Source organism: Lagenorhynchus albirostris, chromosome 7, assembly GCF_949774975.1.
Source record: "Lagenorhynchus albirostris chromosome 7, mLagAlb1.1, whole genome shotgun sequence".
Classification (NCBI taxonomy): Eukaryota; Metazoa; Chordata; class Mammalia; order Artiodactyla; family Delphinidae; genus Lagenorhynchus; species Lagenorhynchus albirostris.
The window spans coordinates 45,306,439-45,322,035 of record NC_083101.1 but is presented as its reverse complement, the minus strand read 5'-3'; positions in this window follow the sequence as shown (position 1 = coordinate 45,322,035).

Sequence of the window (15,597 nt, the reverse complement as noted above, 5' to 3'; positions counted from 1 at the left end):
CAACTGCAAATAAGAACTAATAATGTTTCATTCCACTACTTATGTATTCTGCAAATGTGTTCTTGACATGGTAGTTTGCATATGATGTCAGCGTGGGAAAATAAGAAGGTATTAGCATCTGTAAGCCCAGCAGAAATTTCTCAAGAGAAGTCACCACACAAGCTCTTACACCTGATTCCACAATTTAGGCATTGTGTGTTTGCATTTTTTTAATGTATTCGGTGATTTTTTTTTTATTACTTGAGTCATAAAATGTCAATGGCTCTTTATTTGTGTGTATTTGCAAGGTTTTAATTCACTTTCATTGAGATCAGGTTTTCCATTACAAATTGGTGGTCTTATTACTTTCTGCCCTTGTAATTTTTATACAGATAAAAACTACTTATTCTTAGAAATTTAAACATATATGTAGAGTCATCAATGTGAAGGCTTTTGTTGAAATGATTTCTGTAAGTTCCTAAAACTATTTGTGGGAAGACAGAAGCATTATATGAATTCAATTCACTTATATCTTATACTTATTTTATTGGTATATGCTATTGTAGAAACACAAGGGCCTCTGCTGTAGGTCTTAGGACCCTCTGGGTTATTAAAAGAGTGTCATATGGCACTAAAAGAGTAAAATGAGCCTTTCAAAAGGAACTCTTGCTTTTAAAATGTGGCATAAATGATCTTATCTCCACAGCAAGGAGTTTGATCCTGATTCACAAAGAGCTGGAGTTATGTAGCCTAAGAAAAGTGGAGGCCTGTCCATTTATTTGAGGATTTGGGGAACATCACGGTGACCAGGCAGGTTGTTCAGGAAACAAAGCCCACCCTTCCCTGCATTATCTGATGGCATAGATGGTCTTATATTTCCCAGATAATTGCACCACACACTGTTTTGCTTTGCTGGGTCATAGCAATTGGCTGATCTGCCATGAGATAAATGGAAAAAAAATCACCAGGAAAGTCATTCCGTTAAAAGTATTTGCCTATATGCTGTAGTGGGTGCTTTGTGTGGTGGAGAGCATGCGGCCAGGATGGGGGAAGGGACGGAATCAGAATGAGTAACAATCTGATAATGGAGCTGAATGGGGCCGTAGAAATATTTTTGCAACAGATTGCTATTGCTACAATAGCTGAAACCCAGAAATTCTGTGACTTTCTTCCAGTCAGATGGTTTGTTAATGCCAAAACCTGGAATGGATTTTGGGGAGTTCTGACTCATATCTTGATTTTTTTTTTCTACCATGACTGTACTACCATGTAGTAGATACTCTTCCTTGCCTACCCATTGCCCCCCTTTTCTTCTGTCTGCTAGAACCCCGGCCTACTCTCCTTTTTTCCCCCCTAGGGACAAACTCTTACCCCATTAGTACAGAAGACTCAAGCATAGTTGATCTTATTCGCATCCAGAGTCTAAATCAATCGAACAAACCCCTCCCCTTTGCCCGAGTTTGGCCCCAGAAACTAGGCTTAAGCCAGTCATCACAGGGCACTCTCTAACATCATTACTGGCCCAAGTAAACTGATAGGAAGGACTTTTATCCCATACATGGGGGAGAGGTTCTCTCGTCCTTCCCCAGACATGAGTAAGGAGGCAGGTGGCCCCAGTTGCTGCTGGCAGCCATCTTGAAACCATTCGGAACACCAACTTGAGAAACAAGCCTTCCACACAGAGGAGGCCAATGCCAAGAGAACAGCCTCAATCCTAATGGTACTGTGCCTTGCACTTGGCCTGCCTTTAGATGTTTTAAGTGACTTAGTTAAATTTTTAACTGTTTCAGCCAATTTAAGACAAGGTTTCTGTAACTTGCCATTGAAAACATCCCATCTAATATACACTAATGTTTTCAGATATATGAATACACCCGATATATGTGATTTGTACTAAGGAAAGGATTGTGCTTTGACAGAAGGTCCCACTATCATTGTTAAGACAGCCTTCTAGAACTTTGTCCTTAATTATGGTAATGCCAGAGAACTCTTTGTGACATCCCTCACGACTCAAGTAGCTTTAGTGTACAAATTGCAACACAGACGCATAGAGACCAGAATTCGCTCTTGCTTCTTATTTTTAGTTTTGGTGTTGATTTATCAACAAGAAGAAAACACCATGCTTGATATCTTTCAGATTACTCATATTAGGAACATTTATTGGTCCGTGTTATACTTTCTTATAGACTTTAAGTTTCTAGAACTTAAGATGTGATAACCATTATACAAAGTTTTAAAAATATTAAAACTCAAACAAAATAAACATGACCTATCTTCACCTAGTTTCACCCTCCAGAGCAAACCATTGTTGGCAGTTGATCAGACATGCTTCTACTCTTTTATCAAGGGGTACATATTTTCCTTAATATTTACATAATTGCTATTTTTAACTAGTTTATTTTTCATATAATGTGGACATCTTGATTAATGTTATATTCCCTTTGAATTATAACATCCCACAAAGCTACCTTTTCTTTTGTGGCCGCTCCTCAGGTAGCTGCATCCAGTTTGTGTGCCTACATACAGATTCAGAGGATATCCAGTTGAGCCTAAGCAGGAGCAGATGACTGTGAGAGCTGGGAAGTGCTATTCAGCATTGATAAGAAGATTCACTTTTTATCATAAGCTGCCTTCATTCCCTCACTCAGTACACCCTCGTATGGAGTGAATGGATAGGCATACATGACCTCCAGGGTTCCCAGTCGGCTGAGGGAGATAGACTGTGAAAATACCATGGCAATACAATTGAAGTAGGTAAGAACGTAGTGCTGAAAAGTAATAGAAGGGGAAACAACTAGAATCTGCAAGCCACACTTCTCTTCAGGAGCTGTGCAAGTTTGAGTTGTAATGTAGTTTTACGTAAGGCTTAAGACTGGTACTTGCCAGTTATCCAGGGAGTTGAGCTCTAGAAAGATAGAGACAGAGAAATACCATAAGATCTCACTTATATGTGGAATCTAAAGCAAAATGAAACAAACAGACAAAAAAACAAACTCAGGTACAGCGGACAGAGTGATGGTGGCCAGAGGTAGGGTGTGGAGGCAGGCAAAATGGGTGAAGGGGGTCAAAAGGTACAAACTTCCAGTTATGTTATGCATTGTGTTATGCACCTGAAACTAATATAATGCTATGTGTCAACTGTACTCCACTAGAAAACAAAGACTTGTTACTTGCCAGTTATTCTGAGACTTTAGCTCTAGAAAGGATCTGAGCACTTGTCTGCTGTCCCCTTGGAGGAAGTTCACTAAAAGCAGACACATGTAAGTGGTCATTATTAGTAACAATTATTAAAAGAAAATTTTGGGGAGAGTGTGACTGACCCATTTAATTAAGACTTCAGCTTCTTGAATTGGAGCATGGTTGTCAACTTTAAAATGTAATATTTGGTAGTCATATTTTCCAAATTCAGGGCATGGGATTTGATAACCACCATGGGCTTAGTGGGTCAGAATATATGAAATTACTACTATGTTGAAAAACACAAGGCACAGGATCTCTATAAACCATATTTTCTGCATATCTGTATATTTTGAACAAACCATTTTATTTACCTTCTATACCAGAACACCAAGTAGTGGCTTCTAAAACCCTGAAAGAGACAGCATAAGTCTTCAGACATGGGTTCCCCAGATCCAAGGTGCAGAAATTAATGATAGGCTGACACTTCAGAGCTGCTCCTGCCCGAATGTGAAAATGATGCTGATATTGTGTGGAGTCATTGGGTGCCAGCCCGCCTACTTGTGGCCCATGAAACCCGTTCCCAATATCCTTGGCCACCATCTTTCCTTGGCTCCTTTTCTCTCTGTGAGTTATTTATTTTATTTTTAGTATAGCCACAGTTTCACCTTTGACTTTGCACATTATTGATAGAGTAGAAAGTTGTTAAAATTTAAAAACAAATCTAGATCTTTCAGATTGGAGTTATATATACAAAAACAGGACCTTTGGGCTAAAGTTCGCTCAGGCTAGATGGGATAATAATAGTAATATTCTGGTTTTCTGTGTCATTTTCCCACTAAAGAGATTAATGCACCTTGATAGCAATATTGAAATATTCATAACAATTCCATAAAGTGGTTGTAATACTATTATCTTACCTTGTTTATGAGGAGACCAAGACCTGCTTCTTTAGAGGCATTGCTCAAGATCGTACAGAAAGCAGCTAGGTTGGGACTTTCAGGGACACTAAGGAAAGATTTAAGAATTCCGTGTAAATTACATACAACCACATTGCAAACCATTCACAAAATCCCATTTGAATGTATTAATATTGGATTGTCATATGGAGTGAATCCTGCTCGAAATTCACGTATCTCAAAGAAAATTATAGCAAAAGTATTTGAAAAATGTTAAGAGAATTGGAGCATTCGTTTCCTCTACAGTTCACCCATTTCTATTCACTATTCTTCACTGACATATGGGAACCTCATGGTGTGGCATTTAAGAGTAAAAATCTATCTCTAGAAGTATCCTTTGGCTATTTCCCTTACAGGCTAGTCTACCAAGTTCAAATTCTACCAACTTCAAGTGCAAGATATTGTTAATCTATTGTGTACTTGTGAGTATGGTAATGAAAGCACTCAGAATCCAAGGTACAGTATAAAGGATTGTGACACAATCCCTTAAATTTTCTAGCAACATAAGAATGTTATCCTATACAAAGCATGTCAAAGAACACTGTGGCTCCACACATTAACAATATTAACAATTGCTATGCCTTGATCACAGTCAACTCCAAAGCAGTTTATTGAACTGAAAATATTAGGGGGGAAATTATGATTAGGATTGTTTATTCATAGATTTAAGAATATATATATATATGTATATATATATATATGTAAATCTTAAAGTAGATTCAAAAGATCTTGGTCATCTTTTTGAAATGTGTCTAATAATATGTGAATTTAACCTAAATATGTTTCAATATTGCTAAGATGGTATCAATGATTACCAAAACTCACCTATAATTTTTAAATTACTTGCCCCACTAAAAATCAAAAGTAAGACACATAAATGATTCCTTCCTACATGCAGTCTTCAGTTTCTCTTACATGATCCTCTCAGAGCCATGGAAATGTGCACCATTTGCCATGATGCTGTCTGAAAATACATCTGTTATCAGGATTAGGCCTGAAATCCAGTATGAGGCAATGGTCTTAGCTTTCAACCTGTGGAGCAGATATATGAAGCTATTATACGTCAGCCCCTGAGTCAAATTAAAGACGATGTTGCCTACAATAGATGCGATTTTCTTTCCATTCTTGTATAAGAGAATAAACCATGCTCTTCTACATACTTCCGACGGATGGAACCAGAAGAAGAAACACTAGAATCAAATTACGGAAGTGGAAATCTCCAACTCCCTGGGATGCCTTCATTGAGTCTTTTCCAGAAATGTGAGAAATAGACTATTTTTGCTCAAATTACCCCTCCCAGCATTGTATGTCTTTCTATCTCTTGTTCTAAATGGCAATCAAAAAGAGGAATGAAATATCGGGTGAAACAGTGAATAAAGTACCACATTCCCTTGAGAGGTGCTAAAAGTAAATATCTTATTTTCACATGAATACTATGAGCCTAAAGAATCATGCTTTGACTTCTGTCTGTAACAACCAACTAAATGAGTATGAGTTTAAAATCTGAAACCTTTTATGTCTGGTATAAAATAATATTTTAGACTTAACGTGCCATGTTGGTGCACAAAATTGGAAACACTCAAGATAGAATTGTAATAGTTTTATTAGGAAGAATGAATTCCTGGTACTATTTCCTTTTCTAATTTGAAGTCATTTTAGACTTACAGAAAGGTGCAAAAATAATACAGAAAGTTCACATACACCCTTTACCCAACTTCCTCTAATGTTAACAATTTATATAAGTACAGTATTGTGATCAAAACCAGGAAATTAACATTGATACAATACTATTAACTACATTACAGACCTTATTCAAATTTCACAGACTTTTCCTCTATTGTCCTTTTTCTCTTCCAGGATCCTATCCAGAATCCCACATTTCATTTTGTTGATGTGCCTCTATTCTGTGATACTCTCTTAGTCTTTCTTGTCGTTTGTGACCTTAACACTTTTGATGATTGCTGGTCAGGTATTATGTAGAATGTCACTCAACTTGGGTTTACTGATGCTTCTTCATGAATAGATTGATGATATGCATTTTTGGCCAGAATATCACAAAAGTGATGTTGTGTCATCGTCAGTTTATTATACCAGAGGCTGGTGCATGATGTCAATATGTCATATTGCTGATTGTGTTCTCCTGGATCATTTGGTTAAGGCGATATCTTCCAATCACTAGTAATCTTGACTCTGCTATCCTTGAGCCAGTGAAACCTACTGTGTCCAAACAACTGCAATCCTGTTGTACACCCAATTATATGTTAGGTATGACTCCATATCTTATCTATAAGGATCTGCTAAAATATTACTCTTGGTATCTCAAAGTTAGATCCAGTGGAGTAGGAACTTAAGCAAAAGACTTCATTATGTGCCGTGACCCCTGCAATCTTTTATGTGTGTGTGTGAATAAATTTTTACGTACATAATACATGACATCACATGATACACTTTATGCCATGAATATCAAGAAATTTGTAGATTTCCATTTGTTTGTGAATCCTATCTGAGAGCAGAGATAGGGCTCTGAATGCTTTGGGAAGTACCTCGACCACTCTCCTGCTGGTTTACCCCCTCTTAGACCTGATGAGCTAGGTGGCCATCTTTTCTTCTCACCACCCCTTTACCATGATGCTCATGTGGCTCTGAAGCAATGAAAGGTTGAATGATGGGATCATCATTTCTTAGTAGACAGCAGTTAACATGGAGATTAGAATCCTTATCAGTGAGGGTCCTGGAAGGAATGAGAATGTACACTCAGCTAGAATTCTTGAAATGAAACCTGATTTTAAAAGTTATTTTTTATTTTGAAAAAAATTCTGATTTACTGAAAAGTTGCAAGAATAGTACAAAATACTCCTAATGTACACTTCATCCAGATTTCCCAATGAACACTTCATCACATTTGCTTTTCTATCCTCTCTCTCTCTCTCTCTCTGTGTGTGTGTGTGTGTATATATATATATATATATGTATGTATATATATACATATGCATTACTGATTTTCCCTATTCCATTTGAAAGTCAGGTGAAAACATAATGTTCCTCTACTTCCCTAAATATTTCAATGTGCATTTACTAACAATAAGTACATTATCTCATATAACCACAGTAAACTCATCAAAATCAAGAAATTAACAATGATAGGTTACCATTACCTAATGCACAGACCTTATTTATATTTCACCTGTTTTCCCAGTAATGTTCTTATGGCAAAAAAAATAAAAATCTCCTCTGGAGTCCCATCCAGGATCCCACAGTGCATTTAGTTGTCATGTCTCTTTAGTCTCCTTTAATCGTGAATATTTCCCCCAATCTGCTTTTTTTTTCTTTCGCGGCATTGACATTTTGAAGTGTAAAGGCCAGTTATTTCGTAGAAGGTCCCTCAATTTGGTTTTGTCAGATGTTTCCTCATGATTAGATTGAAGTCGTGCATTTTTGACAGTGATGTGTCTTGAAGTAATGAAGAGACAATGTACACAGGTAAGGGCAGGGTTAACGAAACCAGCAAGGGATGCAGAGGCATTTACAACTAGCAAGAGAGGAAGTGGTTATGCCCCTGGGGGAGTCTGTTATGAGCTACAGCTAGAACCTTGTGGGGATTGGAGTGGAGTGGGAGGCACTTGAGAAAAGCAGTCGTCGTAGGGGAAGAGAGACACTGCCAAAGCCGTGCCAGAGCAAGGTGCCTCCCAATGGCTGAATACAAGGAGAAGACAGAAGATGAGGAAGACTGCTGTGTCCCAAACAAGGCAAAGACAAGCAGAGAAATGGATCTGATAGGCAAATAGAGAATAGCCACTCCAGAATTTAAAACTCCTATTTCTCATTCTTCCTCATAATCAACACAGACCATAAAGCTACAATGCATCATGTTCTGTGCAATAAAATACAAAGAATTCTAATCTATGAATCAGAAAACCTGTACTCAATCGCTAGCATAACCTCTTTCTGGCTGTGTCATCTCAGGCCAAATGCTTAGCCCCTCTGAGTCCCTGTAAAGTCAGCATCCTAGCATCTGTCCCTCTCCTTCACGGTGTAGTTGCAAAGGTGATTATCATGCTATATGATAGGTGTAGGGCTATGAACTTAGCCGCAATTAGTTAACTTAGAGCAAAATAAATGAAGCATAATAATCTGTGTTTATGCCTCGTGTTCAGTGACATTGCCTGTGCCTCTTTATTAGAATTGTTTTCCAAAGAAACCATTTTCTCATGTAGTGTGTTTTTCTTGCATCTACCATATTACTACTTCTGAGTTGCACAAATCATAAATAGCTATAACTTGCAAGCCCACCATTTTCTCTCATTTAGGGATACTACTGAAAAGAACTGAACTCTTTTAGATTGGTCTGTCTCTTGTTTTCTCTGTTTTCCTTGCCATTTTGCATTTCTGTTGTCATTACTTTGTATAGTTGACTACAGTTCTTTTAACAGTCAGTAGATATTTGGTTGGTGAAAGGCAGATAGAATGAATGTAAACATGTTTTTTATGTATCATTTCTCTTTAAAAAATAGCATCCATCAGGATTCAATAGGAGAACTTAGAAATGGAAAGAAGATTTTTAAAAATTGGATGAGACAAAGCACTGATATATGGCGATTAAAAGGACCTCAATCTCAGTTCTAGTGCCTTTTTTTTTTTTTTTGCGGTACCCGGGCCTCTCACTCTTGTGGCCTCTCCCGTTGCGGAGCACAGGCTCCGGACGCGCAGGCTCAGCGGCCATGGCTTACGGGCCCAGCCGCTCTGCGGCACGTGGGATCTTCCCGGACCAGGGCACGACCCCGTGTCCCTTGCATCGGCAGGCGGACTCACAACCACTTCACCACCAGGGAAGCCCACCTTTTTTTTTTTTTTTTAAGAGTGTAAAGATACCAGGAGCTTAGGCTTGGATTGGTGGCTTTCTGGTTGGCAGCAAACATTCAGGACATCTTTCTACTTACATATTCTCAGTGTGTTAACATTGGTTCACTAGCATCTTCAAGCAGTGGTGATTCTCATAAAGCATGTATCTTTAACGTAATGGGCACTTACCAGATACAGGGCAAGAAAATAAGACAGCTCTTTAAAATTTCCTATGTTACTGATAAATCTCTTTCCATAGTGGTTCCTATTTTGTGTTACTTGAATCAGGTATCCAGGACCTAATGACATAAATACCAGATATCAGCATAACTCTCAGCTGAAAACACCCACCATTTGCAAAGACACCACAATATATTCACTCAGAAGAGAGCTTCCCCTGCAAAATCCATTTTTTCAAGAAGTTGTATAGGGCTTCCCTGGTGGCGCAGTGGTTGGGAGTCCGCCTGCCGATGCAGGGGACACGGGTTCGTGCCCCGGTCCTGGAAGATGCCACGTGCCGCGGAGCGGCTGGGCCCGTGAGCCATGGCCGCTGGGCCTGCGCGTCCAGAGCCTGTGCTCCACAGTGGGAGAAGCCACAACAGTGAGAGGCCCGTGTACCGAAAAAAAAAAAAAAAAAAGTTGTACAAATAAAATTACTGCTTGAGAAGTACTAGAGAAAACCAACAGGTTTCCCTTAACTGTTCCTTCTTTGGTTTAACATTTAACAACCTTGGGTGGGAGAAGAATGAATTGTTGAGACATATCCACAACAAAATCAAAATATTGATTAAAATCACATAAATGATGAATTTGGTCACTGTTCATTGCCCAGTTTTCACTTTAGCAGGCTAATATCAGCATCAGACTTCATCATAAGCAATCTGTATCTCTGAGATCAGTGTGATTTTGTTTATTTTAAGACACTCCACTTTGTGGGCATTCACATGACTTCTAAACAGTTAAATTTAGAGAATGTGAAGTCAAGTAAGATGAAGATTACATTTCTTCAATAAGTGGCATGTGAAAACTTGTCTTAATATCTTTAAACATGACTTTCCTTAAAAAGCGTCATCTTTTTCATATTTTTAAAATTTATTCTCATTGTTGAAAACTCAAATATTTTGTTGCAGTGTTTTTTTAATGTAAATTTATTTTATTTATTTTATTTTTGGCTGCGTTGGGTCTTCATAGCTGCACACAGGCTTTCTCTAGTTGCGGTGCACAGGCTTCTCGTTGCGGTGCGTTCTCTTGTTGCAGAGCACAGGCTCTAGGTGCAGACTTCGGTAGTTGTGGCTCACAGGTTCTAGAGCGCAGGCTCAGTAGTTGTGGCGCACAGGCTTAGTTGCTTGGCGGCATGTGGGATCTTCCAGGACCAGGGCTCGAACCCGTGTCCCCTGCATTGGCAGGCTGATTCTTAACCACTGCACCACCAGGGAAGCCCTTTCATAATTTGCATTTGAGCTTTTCTGCTTGCATGTTGGCCAAATAAGTCTTTTGGGTTATATATGATTGACCTACAGACATTCTATCTGGGAGATCTCCTAGTTTTATCCTTTATACTTAGACATAAGTCACAGTCCCCTACATGACGTTCTCTTACTCGAATATCAGAATTGCTTAATTTGAATGAAACTTCCCTGATTACTAACAAGTGCTCTTTGAATAAAATGTTCTGATGATCTCCAATCCTAAAATTCCCTGTTAAAAAAGTTCTGTAAAAATACTTCATGTGTCGTAATCTTGCTCTCAAGCACTGATAAGCATTAATGAAAAAGACCGTAGCCATCTGTGTATTTATCTGTTGAGGAAGGTGGAGTAGTATCCTACCCAGGGGTAAATCTGCATCCCTTCTTTTCTGTCCTTTACCAACCCCTATCACTTCAAACATTGAAGAGTGAGGAAATGGTAAAATTCAAGACCAGGGAAATGCATTAGCCAAAATACTCTCTTCATTAATGTCTTTCATCAAAAGCTTTTATGGCTCTTCAACTTTTCCCACCTTTATGAAATCTAAACTTTCTAAGTTAGAATCTCAAAATAATCCTACTTCATACAGCTGTTGCTAGGCATGTGCATTTCTTGTCATGTTTTAAGAACATTTTATGTCATTTTCCATTATTTTATTAGTAGTATTAGTTTTGTTATCTTCTCTATACTATCAACAGTTTTATATCTCTACCATCGTTCCTTGTAACCCCCCCTCAAATCTTCATCTTCTATAAGTCTTTAAGGCTTCCTAAGTTAACTGGAGGAAGTGGGGAAGATATAAGGTTAACAACCCCAATGAAATCAGAGAAGTCATTAGTATTTCAGTAATTCATCCATATTGATGTTGTCACTTGATATGAATTATCTTTCTATGTGGAACCCAAAATAATCCATAAGTTTCTGCTTGAAGGGGTGAGTCTGTGGGTTACTTTTGGTTTTCCAAAAGCTGTTACTTACCTGCCTCATTTGGGACAAGGAATTTCCTTTATTTGAGGAGACCCTCAAGTCCCAGGAAAGCTGGGTAGATTCCAAAGCAGAGATTAGTCCGAAACAAAATTGAATTGGACCCTAACATTTTCTTAGTAACTGAGCTGTCATAACCAAGAGGTTAAAAGGGGAAGAAGTCAGAGCAGGTAATAGCAAGGAATGAAAAGTAGATTTCCCCAATATGTTGGCTCTCAGGAACAGGAACATGAGAAATGTGCGGGGGAAATGATGATGAAGGTCTCCACAGAAAATAGTTTTGATGTGTACCATCTTTTCCAAAGCAGTGACACATATCCAATTTAATTCAGTACCATAACTCCCCCTCTTTCTGAAAGTTTGCTGCCAGTCTTAAAGAAAACAACACCTCTCATAAAATATAAAGACTCAGCAGTCCTATTTTCAATACTCTGAAACAGCATATCCCTATCCTTGAGTGAATGGGTGCTTTTATTCAAACGTATTGCAAGTATCTGTGCTTCCTTTGGAATGGAGTGTCATGAAAGAAAACACATTTTGGCCAATCACAGAACAAATATCAAGAACTGTCAGATGACTTGTCATAAAGCTTTTAAGCTTAGTGTCATTTTATTTTTACAACCCAGGATCTTAACAACGCAGAAGCTTTCCATGCGTTCATTAATCATAAATCTATACTTTAAAGGTACAAATTCTCCTGTTTAATAATCTAACACATAATTTCCATTAAGTATTTTCCATTTCTTCCTGCTCTCAATACTCCAAATAGAGTCCAGCTATTCCAAACTCATATGACACTTTTCACATATTAAAAGTCTGCAGTTTTGCTGAATAAAACAAAATAAAATAAAATTCAGCACTGGACAGCACTGCCCAAAGCTGCTTGATTCAGGCGAAAAGTATTCTGTTTCCATATTGGCCTGTAGCATGTATTTATGTAAATTTTCTGCAAATAGGAACCCAACAAAATTATTGTGATTTTGTTTTTAGGTCATTACATTGGGGCTAGAGAGACATCACTTAATAATGGTAAAAATTAGCAAAATAAATATGACTATGAGTAGCAATCACTTATTTAAAAAAAAAAACAACTGGAAAGTTGTGTTTAAAATGTTAGAGTGATTTGAATTAGCATTTTCACCTAGAGTACATGAACACCTAAAATCTATATCTAAAATGATAGTTCTAAATCTAAACATATATGTAAATAATTTGCAGTTTCCTCTGGATATTTATAGTATTGCAGTTCTCCAGCTATGAAAACCCCTCATCTTTTACCAAATAGTGAAAAAAAGAAATACTCTTCTAAGAACACATCAGAGATATACCCCCAGCTAGAGACATTCTATTGGATGTATCAATGTTAAAGATTTTTGTTAGCTGAAGACATTCTTGGAATGAATATAAACTATTGAGATGTTATTGTATGAATAAAGCACACATAAATCTACTTCAATCACAACACACAAGTGGAAAAAAATTTAATGGACCACAATAAAGTGAAATTATTATTATTGTCCCATTTTTCTTGGTTTTATTAATGAATACAATGACATATTTGCCATTATTTCAAGCATTGGTTTATAAAGTTCATATTTATTTTCCTTAGTTTTTATAAGTATATGAAATTAATTTTTTTATTTTGTTGTTAAAAGGACTGTATTCGAAGGTGTTAGGAATGTGTATATGGAGTAGTCGTAGTCAAGGTTTATTAGAAATTTTGGTGCTGATTTTGCTAAAGTTTATTATGATAGTTTTAAAAATAGGGCCAATTGGAGAGTGTTTATTGCACAGAAAAAAAAAGGTAATAACTACCTATAGTTTATGGTGTCTGGGGATAAGATTATTTCATAACTTTGATGTGTTGCATTGAAATAGCATGGAGAGACCAGTCACCACAGATACTTTACCTCAATGGTAAAATGTGTGCTGTTTTTGTGAGCCTCCACTCATCCTGGAAACAACTTGCAGGCCTCAAAAATGATGTACAAAATTAAGAAATGTTGACATTTTTGTTTATAAATAATTTTTAAATACCTCAGGGAACAGATAAAAAAGAAAACTATATACTACATTTTGCACAAATATAGCTCTTTGACAACGATAATACAAATGCAAATTTCTCTTTTTTTGGATGGATATAAATAAAGCCAAACCTCCAGCATATTCGATCAAAACTTCAGCTATATGTCTTCTCTGCCAAATATTTGGAAACATTTGAAATTTTTACTCCTTTCTCAGATCTCATTAAAGTATTTGATTAAGATTATCTTTTTTTATTCTCCCTCCCTCTCCCCCACACCTTAAAAGGCAGCAGCATATACATTCCAATAATACAAAACTTCAGTTGATATTTTTTAGCTAATAATAAATACTATGTCAATCTTATATACTAAAATCCTTTCTTCCCTGGAATATTTTTTGGTAATGACATAGCGAATAATCAACAAAATAAATATAATTCCTTAGAAATTAGGGTTATTTCTAATAAAAAGAATTTCTACATGAGCTTCTGTCAAATAGCTTTGCTCCACACTTTCTCACTTCTTAATGTGTCATTACATGCCATTATTTGTTAAATTAATAGAATTCTGCATACAGGCCTATATGTGCTGAATGTGGAAATGAATATGTATTTGTCATCATTAATGTATTTGAATTTGGCTGATATGCCCATAAAAAAGCCTCCAGCATATTTGCATAATTAATCATAATATTATGATAACCTATTTCAAGGAAAAAGTTGGTCTTACCAGCACAATATGTTTATTTTTTTAACCTTGTATATTCAGAATATATTTGTGAAAAGAACTGGAGGTAGAAAAGACTGACTTTGTCTTCATGAACAGAGGTGAAATGTTATTTTATGTTGTTTTAAATGTTGTTTTAACATTTAAAACACTTTAACCTGGTGTTTTGCCAAAAATGAGTATTTATGTAATAAACATTAAATATGACTGGTACAATTTTGAGGGGCAAGAGTATCCTATCCTTTCTAACTTTCACATAACAGATTTATAGAAGGCAGTATTAATTGGGTCTACAGTGTACTATACATAGCCCATGTATTGTGTGTGTGTGTCGTAAATGTGCCTATTTCTGTAACTCACCAAAGTGTTAATAAATAATGTTCAATATATATTCTTTGCTTAACTCTTATTCTCCCTTCGAATTACATCACCATAACATATGTGAAGGTTAATAAGTAAATGGATCTTTGGAAAGAATATTTTAAATTTTTTACTAATATTTTAAAAATAAACTTAGAAATGTGTACATGCTGGGAATCATACTATAGGTATAAATGAATAATAAATAATAATATAATAATAAAGTAATAATAAATGTTTTTTAGATTGATGGATAGAAAGAAAATTCATGAACAAAATAGAAAATAATTTAACCTATAGGGAAATGCATGCATTAAAGTTCTTCCCCAAGGCAAGTCAGTACAGTACTGTAGTTACTGGTGACATCGTGTGGTTGATCTTGGTATCGACAGCAAAATTAGAGTTTCCTAAAAACAGTTAAATTACTTAGCAAATTTCATGTTGTACACTTTAAATAATCTTACAATTTTATTCATCAGTTAAACTTCAGTAGAGCTGGAAAAAACTACTTTTCAGCAAAATAAAAGACTTTAAATATATATAGCCTAAATGAAATTTGAAACAAAGTACTTCACCTATATCATGACTAATAATCTGTCTCTTAGATTATGCACTTCTTTTAGAATAACGTGGTATGCAAATAATTGTGAGAACTGATGAGTTACAGTACCACGTGCAGAGTACACTGGGGCAATATTTCTTTACTACGGCATTTGCTCCTTTCCATTAAACAAAAATGACATTTTTAATTACTAGAGTGGAGGAATAGTTGTTCTCTTCAAAAAAGGGTAGAATTCTTTATTCACTGTCTCACATTTTTACTTGAAAAAAATGCCACCATTATTAAAAGCATTAGAAAACTAAATTTGTATCTTTTTTTGCTTAAATTACCTATGATATTTTAATTGAATATTATTGTTTGTGTAGAGCACCTATCATCTCCCAAAGTTTAGAAGTGTTTTGTCATAATTCCCTTTTCAGTTCATAATAGAAAAAAAGTGATTTTTGTTTAAACTTTGAACTTAAAAATTCCTTAAATGAGAGTGCTGGTCTCTACCTTTCAGTGTCATGCTCCTGTAGTT